Raw genomic sequence first — 17,398 nt, forward strand, 5'->3', positions numbered from 1 at the left:
GCGGAAGAAAAAAGACACCACACCAGACTCAGAGGACACTGTGTCTGAAGAACAACCTAAGAAGACTAGGCAAACGAGGAAAAAGACAAAGAATGAACCGACAACATCTGCACTGGTAAATATTGATATTTCCTCCTACAAACCTTTGACACATTGTCAAAGAACTATTAAGAATATTAGAAGAAAAGTACTTGGTGATTTGAAAGAATGCTTTGATGATTTTAATGATGATGAAAAGAAGGAAGTTGAACAAGAAGTCATCAATTATTTATGTATTAATGACCGGTGGCCATCAGAAATTAAATCTAAGACACCTGGTTCTTTGTATAATTCTTTAGATAACAAGTGGTGCATTGCCATAGAGAAGGAACAAGAAATAAGAGAGGAAGTATTTGCACAATACTTTCCTAATGTGCCTAAAACTGAACTTTATGAAGTAGTGGAAAGATATAAGGGCCTCTTCTTCATGAGAAGAAGGAGACTCTTGTTGCTAGAAGGAAAAGTTCCAGAAGTGGTAAAAGATACCCACTCTCATGCCCAAGCCACTTTAAGGTTGCATCAAGTGGCTGAAGCCAACAGGAAAGTTGAGCAAGAACCGGCAACAAATAAACCGGATGAGGTATATGACAGTGAAGGAGAACAGGTCACTGATCAAATGGATCCTATTGATGTTGATGCCTTGAATGGTGAAAATGTCACTCTAGGTACACCATCAGAAGTAGTAGGACAAGAAAAATAGGACAAAGAAAAGGCTGCCAAGGAGCAAGTAGCGAAAGAGAAGAAGCAATAGGAAGAAGAAAAGAAGAAATGGATAGAAGAAGAGAAAAAGAGAAAAGGGGAAGAAAAGAAAAAAGAGGAGAAGAGGAAACTAGAAGAGGAAAAGAAAAGAAAAGAAGAGGAGAAGAAGAAACAAGAGGAAGAGAAGAAGAAGGAGGAAGAAAAGAGAAAGGAAGAGAAGTAAGAAGAGGAGAAGAGAAAGGCAGAAGAGAAGAGGAAGCAGGAAGAGGAGAAGAAGAAGCAGGAAGAGGAGAAGAAGAAGTGGGAAGAGGAGAAGAAGAAGAAGGATGAAGAAGAAAAGGAGCGCAAAGAAGAAGAGAAGAAGAAGGAAGAAGAGAAAAGAAAGCAAGTAGCAGAGGAGCAAAAGAAGGCAGAAGAAGATAAGTTAAGAGCAAAAGAGAAGGAGGAAGCGGCACAAAGCACACAGGTGGAGACCCCAAAGGCAACCGGTAGTCAAGTCAAATCGGCTGACATTACCAGTCCCATTGAACTCAAATCTGCTAACAAATCGGAGCTACTACAAAGCATTAAGCTTGCTCAAGAACACCTAGAGGTGATAAGGAGGAAGAAGGAGCAAGATGTGATCCAAGTTGTAGTGGACACTCTTACCAGTTTGATACCCGGTACCAACCTCCCCAGTACCGATTCCTCTCTGGCCCAACTGAAACTCTTATGCATAGTTGTGGAGGACCAGGTACAAAGCCTGGAAGAGGTTGCTGAAGCGCATGCCTAGAAGGAGCATCAAAAGGCTTTGAACACTGCCTTGGTGAAAAAGTTACATGAGCGACGGTCCAATCTGCAGAAGGCACAGAAGGACATCAGAGATGCAATGGATGAGGGGAAATTGTTGCTCAGTAAGATATGTCTACCCCATCTATTTTGTGATGATGTGCTTGCTCAGAAAGACAAACTGCAAACTGATTTGCAGACATTCATAAGCACCTTCAAGACCCCATATGACTCCTTTACCGCTTATGGGCAAACTGTTAACCGGTTTCAACTTCAGGCTACAAGAATTGATTTGGAGATCAGCAACCGGACCAAGGATCTGCAGGAACTACAATTGGTTCTACTACCAAGACTGCAAATACTTCAGAAGTGCTATCTCAATCTGGATGCCTTGACAGTTACTCAAGAGATGAGTACTTTGGATGCCATGGAGGAACAGGTATCCCAGATGCAAACGGAGAGTGAGGTTGCTACCTCATTACTTGAGTCATGGTCCTTATCCATGAAGCAATTTATGCAGGACTTTAAATCAGTTTTTAACAAGTTTCACTCTTTATTGTCATAAGCATTTATTCAGCTAATAGGAATAGGCGTTATTCAACTGTATTTTGTCATTGTTGGCAAAGGGGGAGAAGTATTCTGGTATTTAAAATTTTGATGCATGCTATGTATACTCATGTTTATCTCTGTAAGGAAGTAGTATACATTTTCTTTTGCAAAGGGATAGTGTATATGCTTAGGGGGAGTATTTTTATTATGGCATATTTCTTTTGTAAAAACACTTAGATGTCAAAATTTTTCCTAAGTGTTGCCATCAATGCCAAAGGGGGAGATTGTTGGCATTTTTGATGATTATGTTGTGATTGTCATTGATGGACACACACTTGTTATGAGATCACTTTTTGTATGTATGAGTCATGCTCAACCGGTATTTGTTTCAAGCCGGTATTATGTTATAGTCTTTAGACTATCGGTGTCTTGCAGAAAGTGTTTACCGATCTCAAGCAGCATGAGGACCTCAAGTGGTTCGAGGATCTCAAGTGGAACGGAGCAAAGGAACTAGAAGCGGTAGTTATCATTTTCCCAGTCTTCATTTCTGTCAACTGGTAATCTACTAAATCGGTATTACTTTGAGTTACCAATCGGTAATCGATAAAGTTGTATAAACTGGTAATACTCTGTGATGAGTTACCAAGTCATATATCTTTGTGATGAGTTACCATCCACCGACACTTTGACGGTGATTTTGTGTCATGTTACCAAATGTGTCTAGATACAATAAACCTAGGAACTTGCAATGTAATCCTATTGGACCGACATGAAATCAGATTCCTTTTAAGGACATCATGTCTAGGGTTTTAGTAAGCGTGTAGCTATTAGGGTTTGTAGTGGTTGATGAGTTCTTGTATGTGCGATCTTAACAGAAAAGATCAAGTCTATGTACTGTAACAGAGTGTGGATTTACTAAAGACTAAAGTAATGCTGAAATGCATTAGCAATGAGCTATCATGGATCTAACCAAGCAGACTGTGCTATTTGCTAGATCATTCACTTGTTGATTACTCACATCTTTGACAAGTTAGAAACCCTTAACCAGGTAAGCCCAGAAAAGCCTTTGTAAATCCTCTAACAAGGTGATTCACATCTGTGGATCTAAAATCCTCTCACAAGGTAGTCTTTAATCGGACTTATCTCCTAACAGAGATTGAGATTCCTAACAAGATTTGTTTTGGTAAAGAACATTGTATGACCTTAACCGATTTGACTATTTTGCAGATAGTTACTTGTGAGTTTCATCTCACCGTGGTTTTTCCCATTTGGGTTTCCACGTCAAAATATCTTGTGTTATGGTGATTGTGCTTTTGTGGGTGAATACCTTATTTACTATTTGGTTTGCATTTGTGTTAACCGGTTTGTTAGTTAAACCGTTATACCGGTTTACCGCTAGACTGATAAAGTGTTTGGGTTCATTAATTTTTGGTATACTAATTCACCCCCCCTCTTAGTATTCATCAATAATTTCAAGGAAGAAGACCATCAGTTGGAGCCGAGATCAAGGAGGCAGAGGCAGTTCATCTCTAATTCAATGATGCAACTTCTTTTCTATTTATCTTCTTTTCTCTTCTTCTTAGTTAGTTCATTTTCTCTTTGTCTTTGCATTCAGCAGGGCTGAGAAGCATTGTAGTTCAGTTCAAAGCATTTTTTTAGTTGTATGCACTTCCTTTATGATCAATAAAAAGTAGCAGTTTTCATGTATTGTGTTGAATGGAAGATTTAATGAAATTTATGTGGTTTTGTAAAGTGGAAAATTGTATCCTAGTGACTCCCCGCCTAGGAGAGAGAAAGGAAGCCACTAGGATGATTTTCACTTGGGTGATACTTTACATTCAAAAGAGAAGCTTGAATCCACTAGATCCAAATCCAAGAGAGACAAGGATGTGAATTCCAAGTGGATTGCAAGGGTTGAAGTGTGATTTACCCTCTTTTGTAAATGAGAAAGTTGACTTATTGACTATGTGGAAAAGAGAGAGAAAATGAGTGAAATGAGGAGCTACCAGTTCGGGGTCATGTTGTAACTTTGGATCTAAGCTAACTAGACTGATACAGATCTGCCCTACAAATTTGGAGAAAAGTCATCCGGACCATGGCGGGAGTGTACATGGTCCTCCATAAAATTCATGAAATGAAAAGGGTTCTTCCGTCTCTGTAAATGAAGCCCAAACCTACAATTACAGATGCACACCTATAACATACACACAGAAAAGAGAGGAAAAGGGGTTGTGAATAGGGGTTTGCCTTAGTCAAACCCCGATTGAGGAATAAACCTTGAAAGAAAGTAATTGCAAGTGCTTGAATGTAAACAATGGAAATGTATACCTTGCAGATCTACAACTTGTTGATGATGATTGCTTTGCTTCTTGAATGCAATCATAAGTGTTGTATAAATGGCATGTAACATGACAAAAACCTAACACACACACATGCTTGCAAATGAATGTTGAAATATTGCTCCAATGGATGAATGAAGAACACTTGAATGCTTGAATGCTTGATGATGTATATCTTCGCCTATGCTTGCTTATCTCATTTTTTCCTATCTGATTCCCACTTATCTCCTTGCTTCTACAAATGATAAAACCAACTCCCTTTTTATACATGTCTCAGAAGATTAATTCATCTCACCAAAGGCCGACATTGGGGAGATTTGGGATCCCAAAGTGCAGATAGGGCCAGGGGGACCTATCTTGGGGCCACCCTAAGAGGGTGGGACCAAGGGGGAGAGGGGCTCCACGCCCTTGTCCTGCCCTATCTTGGGGCCTAGACATAGTCCTAAGGCTACCTCAAGGCTCAAACAGGAAGGGGTCAAGGGATGAAAATGCAGAAAGAAGTCTTGGTCAGAAAGGAGGGTGTCATTGCCAAGGTGAGGACCTCAAATGTGGTTAAAATTGTAGGAGGCACAATTTTATGACACTACATTTAGCCCCCACTTTATCAGGAGTACGGCTTATGCCAATACTGCCAGTAAAGTAGAAGAAAAAAGAGATGAAGATGAGAGATGTAGAGCAAGATCACAGGGAGTATAAGATGTCACTAATGTCAAGGAACCAAGCCCCCAATCTTAGGATCTTAACTCACTCAAACATATGCAAGAGCGCACAAAAAAAAGGAGCAAGATGCACAAAACAAAAAGAAAGCTCAAAAGACACACGATAAAAACAAGACACAAGATGACAAACCAATTAGCCGAAGAGACCTTGATACTCAGATTTCTCAACAACTAATCAGGACACAAAGACCAATGCCATCACATAAACACAAGCAATCACATAAAAGAGAAAAGTTGACATCATCCGTGAACCATCAATAGAAAAACTATGGGTTCATGAGAGGAAGAAGAGAGAGAACATGAATACACACTTTGGTGATCCATGAGAAGAAAGGCGAACAAGACAGAAACCATGGACATCTCACCCCTAAAACTAGGTGATCCATGGAGAGAAGGACATGGAATTCTAGACCCCAAAGCTTGTCTGGGTGATCCATGTAAGGGAGGAGAGTGAGAACACCATTAGTTCCACTCAACCTCAAGTGCATGTGTACAAGTGAGGTTTGAAGCACCTCATAGGAGTCTATGCCCGAATATGCTACAACCTGTATAGAATGTATAGTACAAGTGTGAAGAAAGGTGTGATATCTCTCTCTAAGAGTCAGTGCTCTGGTTCTAAGAATAATCACCCTGCATAAGAGAAAAGTGGCATCATCTCGGTCTAAGAGTTTGTGCCCTGGTTCTAAGAATGACCCACTATACAAGAAAAGAAGAAGTGAAGACATCTCGCTCTAAGAGTATGTGCTCTAGATCCAAGAATGACCCACTGTACAAGAGAAAAGTGACGACATCTTTCTCTAAGAGGCTTCCCTCTGGTTCCAATAATGTCTCACAGTACAAGAAAAGTGATGACATCTTTCTCTAAGAGGTCACCCTCTCGTTCCAAGAATGTTCCACTATACAATGCATGAGAGAAGTATAGTACAAAGGAGCAGTATGGGTGCCCCCCCCCCCCCCCCCCCCCCCCCGCCCCGCCCCGCCCCGCCCCGCCCCGCCCCCTTAAGATGTCAACATAGACTTATGTTGATATCTTAAGGAAATAAGAACAAGGATACCTACCTTCATCACAAAGAAGATATTCGTTATGCAACAATGTCATAAATCCAATCAAGAGAGGGAATACTCTTCATGCAAGGATAAGATAGTTGAAAAGAGATATCTTGATGTAAGTGTAAAGGTGATCGTTGGAGGAGAAGAGAACTTTGTTCAAAAGACATCTACCCCCAATAGGAGTTATCTTAGACAAATATAGCATCTTCTAAAATGAAGTGCAAAAGAGAACAAGATTACAATCCTTCCTCCTATTTATAGGTGAAAGGGATTCTTGATGAGGGATGACTCACTTTTAGCCCCAAGAGGGATGGGTGAATTTATCATAGATGAAATTACCAAGTGGAAAAGAGGTTGTAATCAAGGACTTACACCTTTTGTATAAGAGAGAATCCTCAAGAAAACAACCAACAATTTTGCACAAGGAATGACATCAAGTAATAAAGCTCACACCATCCACACAATAGGGAAAAGTGGATCCTTAGAGAAAGAGAGAGGGGGAGAGATATTGCCTCCCAAGCGTAGGAAAATGAGAAGAATTATACAAATTCTAGAGAGATATTTCTCATAAAAGACATATTGTTTCAAGCAAGGAATACATCCTAACCAAGGAACAAACATGTGCTCGCATAAAGGATAACTCCATTTAAGAAAGGACATCAAGTTATGAATAACACAATAGAAGAGGTAATTTACAAAGAGAGAGAAAGGGAAAGAATAAGGTTTACAAAAGTCCTCAAAGGATCTAGATTGTTCATAATAGACATATCGTTTCAAACAAGGAAAAGATCCTAAGCACAAAACGGACATGCGCTCACATGAAGGAGAGCTCCATGCAAGAAAGGACATCAAGTTTATGAATAATGCACCCCATGAAGAAAACAGTGAAACCTTAGAAAGAGGAAAATAAATATTCTTTCCCCCCAAGCAGAGAAGCAAAAATGAATAGATTATTATGTTGCTTACTAAGTATGATTGCACCTGAAATTGTACCATCACGAATGACAAAGAGCCCCCAATAAGTAGGCTAACTATGTCACATAGTGAGGAGCAACATGATAGAAACTTGAATGTTATTTTAAATGATCATGATGAATATTCCATTCATTGTCAGATGTTATTTTTAACATGCCTGAATTAATTTCAAGATTTGTGTTAAGAGAAAAATTTAGAATATGAAATTCAGGCATCTTAAACTTTCTAGACAAGGTAGGAGTGAAATCTAAAGACCCCCAATCATCCTCTAAGAGTCCTTCTTTAAGCCCTTATTTGGTAGGAGACGGTGTATTTGAGTTAATTGAAGAGAGGATTGTAGGAACTAAGAAAGCATATGATATTCACTTATGTTCTCATCAATTAACTCATTAGTATATGTGTAAGGCACAACATGATAATGAAAAAGAATTTTTTGTTTCCTAGGAACATGAATGGCATTGATTTGATTTTTGTCAGGCTCTTGATTTTTGGGAGAGTGTTGGCAATATTGCATTATAACAAACAAATGAAAGATTGTTGGCATTTCATAAGGATATTGAGAAGGTTGTTGATGATTATGGATATAACTGATTAAAGATGTTTACTGTCTTGAGAAGTATGATTTGAAGAGTATATAGATGTCGGTAAAAGACATAGAAAGAATATGATGAATAAGGGGATGAATAAGGTATTCAATGGGCAACTATTACCGAGTTAGACAATGATGAGATCATGATGTTTAGATTGTTTTGACATCATACATATGTTGTAAATTGTAAGGTTAATACTATACTATGTTACCAAGCAAAGAACCTAGTCGGTAAACCCTAAGGAACCTAGTCGATAAACCCTAAGGTTATCGCTATCGGTTAATGAAGGCGGAATGTCTACCGAGTGAAGTTTAGTATTTATCGATTTGTTACCGAGTTGTAACCAAGCTATAACAAAATGCATTAAATGGTTACATGTGTTATTTAATGAAGGAAGCTGATGAGCTGGAACTGATTAAATGATTGGTATGTCGTGCATGAAGTTTGTTAAGAATCTAAGGCAATGGAAAGTCGGCATGAAGATCTATAACACAGATTGAACCGCAATACCCTAGCACAAGTTCCAAGAAATGTATGCAAGTTCCAAGGCGGGGTAAAACATTTTCAAATCGAAAGATGCATTGAACCTGGACAAGATTGAAGATCTGATGGCTATGATTGATCATGGGAAATGTGATCAAGGAGATTAAGTGGTTACCTAATTGTTTATAAATAGGAAATTGTTGATAAACAATGTATGCGGGCAAGTGTATGCACAGGGATGCTACATAGTGATTACCGAGCACAGAAGCTTGAAGACCTATTTGAATAACAGAGTATAGAAGCCCAGCAGATGGACAAGATTAGTTCTATGTCTAGATTGTATTGAACAAATATGAACCTGCTTTAGCATTTTAGATGTGAAGTTGCAGATAGATTTTTATTACTGTTATTTTGTGAAAGTGATAGAAAATCTATTTACCAAGTGGATTTAACAGTCTTATTTGTAAAACCCTCTAGCAAGGTGACATTCTGATTGAGTGTTTGAAATCGTTTAACAAGGTCACTTCTAACAAGGTGAAGATCCTAACAGATTTGAGGGAAATCCCTTAACCGGGTCACATCCAGCAATGTGTTTGTAATCTTTAATAGGATTTGCTTTTAATCGAGCATACTCTAGAAGAGTATATTTCTTAGTGGGTCCAAAATCCCACAGTGGTTTTTCCCTATTTGGGTTTCCACGTTAAATCTGATGTTATGAGGTTTATGATGTTTATATGCTTTTGAGTTTGCATGTTTAACAGTTTTGGTTATTTTACTGAAGTATATGTTACCGAGGTTGAATCTGATGTTTTTATAGAAGATTAAGTTTGTATGATTCACCCCCCCCCCTCTCATCTTGTTGGCTATTGGATCTGTACTTATATTAAGTATCAGAATTATCAATTGGTATCAGAGCTTTGGACTCCAGAAGAAAAGTTTAAAGGCACTTGAGTTAAAGATCCAAAGATGTATAAGAGGGATGCACCGAAGCTGAACAAGTCAAGTTTCTCTACATGGCAGAAAAGAATGAAGCTGCATCTATCAGGAGTTGGAGAATATGTTGTATACTATTTGGAGAATGATTTTGTTACACCGAGCACCTATCCATTGACTATGGAAGAGATAAAGGCAAAGCAAGAACATATTCAAGCAATGATTGAAATAACATCTACATTGACCGATTCAGAGTTTAATGGTCTAGAAGGCTGCAATGATGCAAAGGCTATGTGGGATAAGCTCATATCAGTGTATGGAGGAGATGAACATGTTAAAAGAGAAAAAGTAGATAGTCTAAGAGGACAACTTGAATCTATGAGGATGAATGAAGGTGAGAACATAACTCAGTATAGTACAAGACTAAAGGAGATTGTCAATCAAATCAAAGGAGCAGGTGGAACTATTGAAGAAAAGGATATAACAAGTAAGTTGTTAAGAACCCTTCTACCATCTTATGCAATCCGAGTCTCTACAATCAATGAATTAAGGTCTGTACCTAATATGCCAATTTCTTTAGATGCTACTATTGGTAAGCTACATGCATTTGAGTTAAGTAACTTTGATAACAGTAGATCTTCGGTAAATAAAGTTGAATATGCATTTAGTTCTTTTCATCTTGATGAATCTAATGATTTCAATGAAAGAAAGTATAAGTACTCTGAAGGAGATCACAGTGGAGCAAGTGAAAGATTTCGTAAGAACATGGAAGAAGTACACAAACTATATGAGGAAATTAGAAAGCAGGAAGAGTTTGAAGCACTATTAGCCAAAAGGTTACCGAGAGGCAAAGGTAAGTATAAAGGAAAACTACCTTTGAAATGTTTCAATTGTGATAAGATAGGACATATGGCTTCTAACTATCCTGACAAAGATTTTACTGAAAAGAGAGATTACCGAGATGACAGACAAAAAGACAATAATTACAGAGGACACCGAGACTTCAGAAGAAGAGATAGAAAGACATGTTTAATAGCTGATGAGGAATCCAATGATGATAAATTAGATGAGACTGATACAGAGGAAGTAGTTTATGTGGCTATCAAAGATGGATCAGATGAAGAAAGGTATGAAGAAAAAGCCCTAATATCTCACATAAACACAAATGATTCTTGGATCATAGATAGTGGATGCTCACATCATATGACAGGTGATAAACACAAGTTTGTTATGCTAGAAGATTATGATGGAGGCTATGTTAGATTTGGTAATGATGCACCATGTCCAGTGAAAGGTAAAGGATCTATAACACTTCTTGACAATGCAAGATGCAATGATGTTTATTGGGTTGAAGGTTTGAAATACAATTTGTTGAGTGTAGCATAGCTAAACAACACAGGTTACCGAATAGAATTTCAGAAAGGAATTGTAAAAGTTCATGACAAGAATGGAAAGTTAGCTGCTACCGGGACACAAACAAAAGGTAACACATTTCTCCTTGACTCAACTCGTAATAAGTGTTTGTATGCAAAGATAGATGATACCTGGTTATGGCATAAAAGGTTTTGTCATGTAAATTTTGATAATCTGATCAAAATAAGTAAGAAGCACCGAGTAAGAGGTCTACAGAGTCTTAAAAAACCTGAGAATGTTGTGTGCCGAGGATGTCAGATGGGTAAGATGACAAGATCAAGCTTTACAAGTAAGTCTTACACTTCTAAGGGAATTTTAGATCTAGTGCACACTAATCTTTGTGGTCCTATGAAAGTTCGAAGTTATTATGGAGATAAATATTTCATATTATTTGTGGATGACTATTCAAGGATGATGTCAGTAATGTTTTTAAAAGAAAAATCAGAAGCTTTTCAAATGTTTAAATGGTACAAGGCAAGAGTTGAAAATGAAAAAGGAAGACAACTGAAATATCTTAGATCAGATAGAGGAGGAGAGTTCACATCTGATGAATTCAACTTATTCTACAATGATCATGGTATTAAAAGACAAGTCTCTACACCGAGAACTCCATAGCAGAATGGAATAGCTAAGAGAAGAAATAGATCTATTGTGGATTGTGCTAGAACACTGATGATTGAAAAGAAGGTGCCACAAACATTTTGGAGAGAAGCAATAAGCACAACAATTTACACCCTGAACCGAGTACAATTGAAGAAAGGTACTTTGAAGACACCATATGAAATCTGGTATGGTAAGAAACCTAATGTTAGTTATTTTAAAATCTTTGGAAGTAGATGCTATGTTCACAAAGATGATAGAAATGGCAAGTTTGATCAGAAAAGTGAAGAAGGAACATTTCTAGGTTATTCTTCTAGAAGCAAATCATTTAAATGTCTGATCAAATCATCTAACAAAATAGTAGAAAGTGCAAATGTGAAAATTAATGAATTTGTAGAAAGAAATGATGAAGGAAATTCCTAAGAACCAGAAGACTATGATGAATTTGTCTATGTTCAACCGACAAGTCTTACCGAGAAAACTGTTGAAGAAAATGAAGAGAATAGCCAGTTACTGAGTGATGAAGAAGATCATACAGAGCCTACCGAGCCTGTATTAGCCAAGTATGTCAGAAGACATCATGCACCAAGTCAGATTATAGGAGATAAGGATGATCCAGTGATGACAAGGAACAAACTGAGATAGAACACATGTTTGATATCTGAATTTGAACCAAGAATAGTGAAAGAGGCATTTAACAGTGAAGATTGGATAAATGCTATAATAGAAGAGATTGATCAAATCAAGAAGAATGACACATGGACACTAATCCCAAGACCAAAGGACAAAAATGTAATTGGTACAAAGTGGATTTTCAGAAACAAGCTAAATGAAAAAGGAGAGGTCATTCAAAACAAAGCAAGACTAGTTTGCAAAGGTTATGCTCAAGTAGAAGGAATTGATTATGGTGAAACTTTTGCACCTGTTGCTAGACTTGAAGGAGTGAGATCATTGTTGGCATATGCTGCTTTCAAAAATTTCAAGGTATATCAAATGGATGTCAAATCTGCATTTCTGAATGGAATATTAGAAGAAGTTTTTATTGAATAACCTGAAGGATTTGTTGAAGACAATAATAAAGATCAGGTATGTAAATTGAACAAAGCTTTATATGGTCTGAAACAAGCACCTAGAGCATGGTATGAAAGATTGCACTCTTATTTGATTAAGATTGGTTTTATAAGGACAAGTGAGAACAGTAATATGTACATGAAGAATGATGAAAATGGAATACTGATCTCAACCATATTTGTTGATGATATTATATTTTGTGGAAATGAGTCTTTATGCAAGAACTTTGGAAATGAAATGAGCAAAGAATTTGAGATGTCATTAATCGGTGAGATAAAGTATTTTATAGGTTTACAGATACTGCAAATAAAAAATGAGATTTTCATTACTCAATCCAAGTACATAAAGGAAATCTTGAAGAAATTTGGAATGGAGGATTCAAAACTAGTAAGTACTCCTATGACTACCAACTGTAAATTATCAAAGAATGATGAATCTGCATCTATTGATGAGACACTTTACTGATCCATGATTGGAAAACTACAATATGTTGTTCACAACAAACCAGACATAGCACATGCAGTAGGTATAGTTGCAAGATTCTCTGCAGATCCTAAGGAAACACACTTGACAACAATCAAAAGAATTTTTAGATACTTGAAAGGCACAGAGGATTATGGCTTAGTATATCAGAAAGGAAATGATTTTGATTTAAAAGTTTATACTGATGCTGATTGGGCAGGCAACATTGATGACAGAAAAAGCACAAGTGGAGGAGCTTTCTTTTTAGGAGAAAGACTAGAGAGTTGGCGTGGCAAGAAACAAGGATGTGTTTCACAGTCAATAGCAAAAGCTGAATACGTTGTTGCAGCATTGGATTGTACCAACATTGCATGGATCAAACAACTATTGGAAGGTATAAATGAGAAAGTTACCGAGCCAGTAACTACATTCTGTGACAATACTAGTGCCATTAATATTTCAAAGAATCTTGTTATGCACTCTAAGACAAAGCACATCTCTATCAAATATCATTATCTTAGAGAAGAAGCTCAAGAGAAGAAAGTGGTGTTGGAGTATGTTAGCACAAAGGAACAAATAGCAGATATCTTCACCAAGCCACTAACAAGGGACACTTTTGAATATCTCAGAAGTAAGTTAGGGGTCCTACCCCTATCTTCTATTCACTGACCGAGTTCAGTGAAAGCATCAATCCGATGACTCTATCGAATATCTTTTAGGAGTTGATGCTTATTTACACCCTTTTAGGATGTTTTCTAAAGGTGTACAAGAAATAATACAAGGAACAGGAATTGAAGAAAAAATGCTCTGACCGAGACTGAATTGATACACAACAGCAGGAAATCACTTCATATAGACACAAATTATGTTTTAGTTCTTTACTTTTTGGCATTGTTGTCAAAGGGGAAGAAGACTAATATCGAGGGAGAAGACTAAAAGAAAACTGAGAAGACTACAGATTAGAAAGAAGACTGAAGAAAAGAAGAGAAGTCTAATGTATGGGGGAGAGCATTTCAACATTTCAGAATAATAGCAATCCGAATCTTTTAAGGTCAAATCAATTGGTTTTGCCATCAATGCCAAAGGGGGAGATTGTTGGCAATATTGCATTATAACAAACAAATGAAAGATTTTTGGCATTTCATAAGGATATTGAGAAGGTTGTTGATGATTATGGATATAACTGATTAAAGATGTTTACTGTCTTGATATTATTATTTTGTCATTGATGTCAAGAAATTGATTTTCTAATTCAGTATGATGTGGCCATATCTTGAGAAGTATGATTTGAAGAGTATATAGATGTCGATAAAAGACACATAAAGAATATGATGAATAAGGGGATGAATAAGATATTCAATGGGCAACTATTACCGAGTCAAACAATGATGAGATCATGATGTTTAGATTGTTTTGACATCATACATATGTTGTAAATTGTAAGGTTAATACTATACTATGTTACCAAGCAAGGAACCTAGTTGGTAAACCCTAATGAACCTAGTCGGTAAACCCTAAGGTTATTGCTATCGGTTAATGAAGGTGGAATGTCTACCGAGTGAAGTTTAGTATTTACCAAGTTGTTACCGAGTTGTAACCAAGCTATAATAGAATGCATTAAATAGTTACATGTGTTATTTAATGAAGGAAGCTGATGAGCTGGAACTGATTAAATGATTGGTATGTCGTGCATGAAGTTTGTTAAGAATCTAAGGCAATGGAAAGTCGGCATGAAGATCTATAACACAGATTGAACCGCAATACCCTAGCACAAGTTCCAAGAAATGTATGCAAGTTCCAAGGCGGGGTAAAACGTTTTCAAATCGAAAGATGCATTGAACCTGGACAAGATTGAAGATCTGATGGCTATGATTGATCATGGGAAATGTGATCAAGGAGATTAAGTGGTTACCTAATTGTTTATAAATAGGAAACTATTGATAAACAATGTATGTGGGCAAGTGTATGCACAGGGATGCTACATAGTGATTACCGAGCATAGAAGCTTGAAGACCTGTTTGAATAACAAAGTATAGAAGCTCAGTAGATGGACAAGATTAGTTCTATGTCTAGATTGTATTGAACAAATATGAATCTGCTTTAGCATTTTAGATGTGAAGTTGCAGATAGATTTTTATTACTGTTATTTTGTGAAAGTGACAGAAAATATCTTTACCGAGTGGACTTAACAGTCTTATTTGTAAAACCCTCTAGCAAGGTGACATTTTGATTGAGTGTTTGAAATCCCTTAACAAGGTCACTTCTAACAAGGTGAAGATCCTAATAGATCTAAGGGAAATCCCTTAACCGGGTCACATATAGCAATGTGTTTATAATCTTTAACAAGATTTTCTTTTAACCGAGCATACTCTAGAAGAGTATATTTCTTAGTGGGTCCGAAATCCCACAATGGTTTTTCCCTATTTGGGTTTCCACGTTAAATCTGATGTTATGAGGTTTATGATGTTTATATGCTTTTGAGTTTGCATGTTTAACAGTTTTGGTTATTTTACTGAAGTATATGTTACCGAGGTTAAATCTGATGTTTTTATAGAAGATTAAGTTTGTATGATTCACCACCCCCCCCCTCTCATCTTGTTGGTTATTGGATCTGTACTTATATTAAGTATTAGAACTATCAGAGAGAGCATTATGATGAGAAATAATATCATCCTCTTGTTCTAAGGTATCTTTATGTTCAAGACACTCATTAGAAAAAGGACTATCATATGTAATTAATGCTTCATCTTTAGAGGGAAGATCATGAAAATAAGGTATGGTATGACTAGGATAAGTAGCCATAATATCATCCTCTTGTACCAAATAGTCCTTATGAGGGAGGTACTTTTTAGGAGAAGAAGGAACGTAATTCTCCAAAGATTCAGCTTTAGGAGGGAGATCTTTGAAAGAAGTGTCCATATTCCCTTTTTGCACCAATGTGCCCTCATTAATGAGATTAATGTTGGGAGAGGGTAAATCATAAAAATGAATGAAAGGGAGAACTAAATTATCATCATGTGCATGAAAGGGAAAATCATGAACATCTTTAATGTAAGTCGAAATTGAATTAGCAAAATAAGATAAGAACTCCATATTCATTGATGATCAAACAAGAATAATGTTCAGCCCATACATGCATAGAAAATTTAATAAAGGAGTTAAAATGGAATTTGAACTACAAATTTGAAATTTGAATTTGTATTTGTGAAATTTGTATTTGTGTTCGCCTTAGAGGGTGTTAAAATTGATAAAGTATGCCAATTTTATGGATTTAAGCATAAAAACACAGTCAAATCCGTCTCCTAAAATTTCAAGAAAAAAGTCAAAGATCGTGGCGAAAGTGCACATAGTCCTACCAACTTTTTTTGAAATTTTCAAGGATGATAGGTATTATGATATTATTGTGGATTCCAAAAAATAGCTGATTTGGAGATGTCTAGATCGGTCAAACTTGCAGTCAAAGGTCGAAAATAGAAAGATCTTAAAAATTAGGGTTTTATGATTTCACCACTGAATTTTCAGAAGAAAGAGATAGATTTGAATTGCAAATTTGAAATAAAAATCAGATCTGAAACAAATAATTAAAATTTTACACTTCACGAGCTTAATTTTCTCAAAATGAAAAATTGGGGTATTTTATGTAATTAACCTCTAAAATTTGCAAATAGATCAAACTTGGAAATGAAAATTTGAAATCCAAATTGTAATTAATCAGATCTAATGATAAGAAATTGGAATTAATGTGTAAGACGTCGAGTTCACCAAAATGTAAAGTGGAAAATTGGATCCTAGTGACTCCCCACCTAGGAGAGAGAAATGAAGCCACTAGGATGATTTTTACTTGGGGGATACTTTACATTCAAAAGAAGGGCTCAAATCCACTAGATCCAAATCCAAGAGAGACAAGGATGTGAATTCCAAGTGGATTGCAAGGGTTGAAGTGTGATTTACCCTATTTTGTAAATGAGAAATTTGATTTGTTGACTATGTGGAAAAGAGAGAGAAAATGAGTGAAATGAGGAGCTACCGGTTTGAGATCGCGTTGTAACTTCGGATCTGAGCTAACTAGACTAATACAGATCTGCCCTGCAAATTTGGAGAAAATTCGTCAAGACCCTGGTAGGAGTGTACATGGTCCTCCACAAAATCTGCAAAATGAAAAAGGGTTCTTTCGTCTCTGTAAATGAAACCCAAACCTGCAATTACAATTGCGCACTTGCAATTTACACACAAAAAAGAGAGGAAAAGGGTTTGTGGATAAGGATTTGCCTCAGTCAAACCCCGATTGAGGAATCAACCTTGAAAGAAAGTAATTGCAAATGCTTGAATGTAAACAATGGAAATGTATACCTTGTAGATCTGCAACTTGTTGATGATGATTGATTTGCTTCTTGAATGTAATCACAAGTGTTGTATGAAATGGAATGTAACATGACAAAACCCTAACACACACATGCTTGCAAATGAATGTTGAAATATTGCTCCAATGGATGAATGAAGAAGACTTGAATGCTTGAATGCTTGAATGCTTGATGATGTATATCTTCACCTATGCTTGCTTATCTCATTCTTGCCTATCTAATTCCCACTTATCACCTTCTTGCTTCTGCAAATGAGAAAACCAACTCCCTTTTTATACATGCCTCAGAAGATTAATTCATCTCACCAAAGGCCAACATTGGGGAGATTTGGGATCCTGAAGTGCAGA

The sequence above is a fragment of the Cryptomeria japonica genome, chromosome 3 (assembly GCF_030272615.1).
Source record: "Cryptomeria japonica chromosome 3, Sugi_1.0, whole genome shotgun sequence".
NCBI classification, from domain to species: Eukaryota; Viridiplantae; Streptophyta; class Pinopsida; order Cupressales; family Cupressaceae; genus Cryptomeria; species Cryptomeria japonica.